Genomic DNA, 3156 nt, shown 5'->3' with positions numbered 1-3156 from the left:
TCTGAAGAAAGCTTGGGAGTCAAAAGGGGTCCATGTCAGAGATGTTCTGGGCCCTTATTCCTCTCCAATAAATGAGGTCTTCAGGGGAGCCACTGTAAGTGGCCCCCCTTGCTCTGGTGTAGGCCTCATATCCACAAGGAGCCATACATTCATTATTGTGGGCTACATTTTGTGAAACTCCTGTGCAATTGAGGTCAAACATCTGTCTCTCCTCCCTCCCCTTCCCCAAGTTGAATTTCTGGCACATTATTATTATTCCAGCAGGCTTTTTCACTTAAATCTGGTTTAATAATTCTAACTCAAGTTCAGTCATTTTGTATTGTGTATCCTATACACTGCTTAGGGGTGTCAGGGGAAGGTTAGTACCTCTGGTGGGAAACATGTCATGCTTTTTCTGGTGTAGTTTGTCCACATTTGGTCCCCACTCTGCACTCAGCTCTCACCTATGGCTCCTACCCAGGCCACACCACGGGAAACTGCTTCAACTGGCTGGCTAAACTAGGTGAGGGTAGCTTATGGGTCTCAAACCCTTGGTTGAGTTAGGGACTTCCCTTCACGTGAAGTCAGGCTATGGTGGATTGAGCTCAAGGACTCTTTGGACTAGCCCTATACACAACTTTTCTTTCCAGTTTCCATAGAAATCAGCTTGCCTTATAAAACTGAAGTATAAGGATAATGCTCTTGCCTGCCTGCTTGCCTGCTTCAAAGCACTTTTAAAGCACCATCCCATCATCTTAGCACTCATCTGTCTTGGCTGACTGACCACACAATAGTAGGTCAAATTCAAGTTTTTGGTCCTTGTCTTCAAAGGTGCCCCTAGGACTGGCCTGAGCTTTGCAAAAATCTGTCTATCTCAATGTGTGGCTGACTCTTTGGAACAGCTATATGCCATTGTACTAATGGAAATGTCAACCACAGGAGTTCGTCTTGCATTTGCTGAAGACAGCAGCTGGCATATAAGTCCAGAACTCATTCCCCAAAGGCATTGGGGGTGACTGTAAAATAGCCTCACCTCCTTTACAGCATAATGTAGAGTCTCACTCCTTTAAACGTAGCCTTCCTCAGCAATGTACAAATGCCCTTCAGTCCAGAAAACACATTTAATTTAGAAAGGTCACAGAAGAATCACTCACAGAATTCAAAACCCTGCTGAAATTCGTCAGCAGTATCCATAAGTCTGAACCTGTTTTATAGAAAACTTAAATGAAAGAAGGAGGAGAGTGTTTATAAACATGTAAAATACATGGTAGTGTTTATTTGGTAATGTTAGATGTGCAGTTTATCAGGGAAAGTGGGAAAAGACCAATGGCAACCTTTTTTTACGCTGAGACAAGCCCCCAGGCTTTCATTTCCAGGTGATTAGATGCTCCTGGGCAGACATGAGGTACAAGAGAGCCAGACTGTGCTTCAGTTGGCCTCTCTTCCCATCAGTTGCCAATTGGGAATTATGATGGATGCTCCTTGTGAAAAAGTTTTAAATATATAAAATAAAAATAATAGGTTGCTTCTGATGGCATTGCTTCATGTATAGAAGGCTCCTTCAATCCAGTGGAGGTGTCTGCAAATGAAATGGGCGAGACATTGTTTATAAGAACATAGGAAGAGCCCTGCTGGATCAGGGCTCATCTTGTCCAGCGTCCTGTTCTCACAGTGGCCAACCGGATATGTGTGGCCAACCCACAATAGCACTCTCTTCTCCCCTGGATTTTTCAGGGAGCTGGTGTTCAAACATATACTGCCTCTGACTCCAAGGCAGAGAATAGCCATCATCTAGCCAACCTCCACTTTACCTAAAATCTCCCAGTAGTCCCTAAGTCTGCTTTGGATGGTTGGGATACCCTCTGAAACATTGGTCTTCAACTGATGGGCTTAAATATTTTGGAGGTGGTCCAGAGTGAAGAATTCTTAACTCCGGTCCATTGCTCTTGCCCTGCCCTTTCAAAGGCCATGATTTAAAAGCCAATTTAAGTGTGTGTTTTCAGCAGGCAATCCCACAAGCCTTTGTGGCTGGCCAAGGACGATTTCAAGAGCTGGTTGCAAGGGTTAATGTTTCTTCCATGCCCCAGAGTAAACCATACAAGACCAAAACCGCTGCCCTCTTGGAATACTGGTGGGCAAGCGCTATCAGCTCATGGCCTGATCTAAGGCAGGATCACAACAGCAGCACCATCACCATACAAATATATGGCAAAAGATTAAGAAATGCATTTTGGGGTTAAAGGTGGGTCCCAGGTCTGGAAAGCCTAAAGACTCCTGTGCTAAAACATTGAGGTTGTGTGGGTGGCTGCAATTGGAAGAGGGGACTGGATAAGATTGCTTTCTCCTCTTCATGGAAGTCTGCAATGACTCTAAAGTGCCATCTGTGAACAGATATATGTTTGGAGAGAAAAAGCATCCAAATTATTCAAAGGCACAGATAACTCATTTGTCAATGCAACTGTTGTATTACAGGTAATCAGATATAATTAATTAATCTGATTTAAAATAGGATGCAGGGAAGTATATTGAGAAAACTGAAGGATATATATATATATATATATATATATATATATATATATATATATAGCCTTCAGTTTTCTCAATATATTTCTCTGCATATATATATTCCCAGTGCCAAATGCAGATTGTTTATTTATTTATTCCATGACATTTAAAGAGCCCACCTCCTCAGCATCTGGGGTAGAGAGGTGACTCATTCAATCCATTGCAAGTCTGTTTTCACAGCTGAGTGGAATAATTTTAATGAAACAGAGCTGGCGAATAATGTATTCTCATTCAGAACAAGGACAGGAGCCGTAGATCTGTTTTCGCCTCAGAGGCAGGCATACATTAGCAGAGAGGGGAGGCATGGAGGTGGCTGGGAACAGAATTCTGACTAAAGAGACACAATGCGTGTTCTGATTCCGTTCTTCTTCCTCTGGAGATTCAGACTCATTTGGAACGCTGATGCTTAGCAGACTCCAGAAGAAGAAGGGGGAGAGCTGTGGCAGCTGTTGCCGAGTGACAAATTTCCATTTGCCTCAAAAGAAATCAATTAAACAAACACATTAAAAGAAAATTTAAAAGTGTGTCACTCTTTGCAGACTATGATATATAGGTTTTCAACATACTTTCAGGAGAGGGGGAGATGAAAACTCTCCAAGCAGGATGGTAGTA

At 42.8% G+C, this 3156-nt stretch overlaps 1 long non-coding RNA gene across 1 annotated transcript; it reads right to left on the bottom strand.

Annotated features, from left to right (window-relative positions):
- Positions 1-1223: 1223 nt before the first annotated feature.
- Positions 1224-2849, bottom strand: LOC310703034. The gene is made up of 2 exons (XR_014523910.1): positions 2664-2849; positions 1224-1558 (listed from the first exon to the last, which is right to left on the bottom strand). It is a non-coding gene; the product is annotated as an uncharacterized lncRNA (long non-coding RNA).
- Positions 2850-3156: the final 307 nt, after the last annotated feature.

Source organism: Podarcis liolepis (assembly GCF_965112155.1).
Source record: "Podarcis liolepis genome assembly, chromosome: 3".
Classification (NCBI taxonomy): domain Eukaryota; kingdom Metazoa; phylum Chordata; class Lepidosauria; order Squamata; family Lacertidae; genus Podarcis; species Podarcis liolepis.
This window is presented reverse-complemented; position numbering and strand designations above follow the sequence as displayed.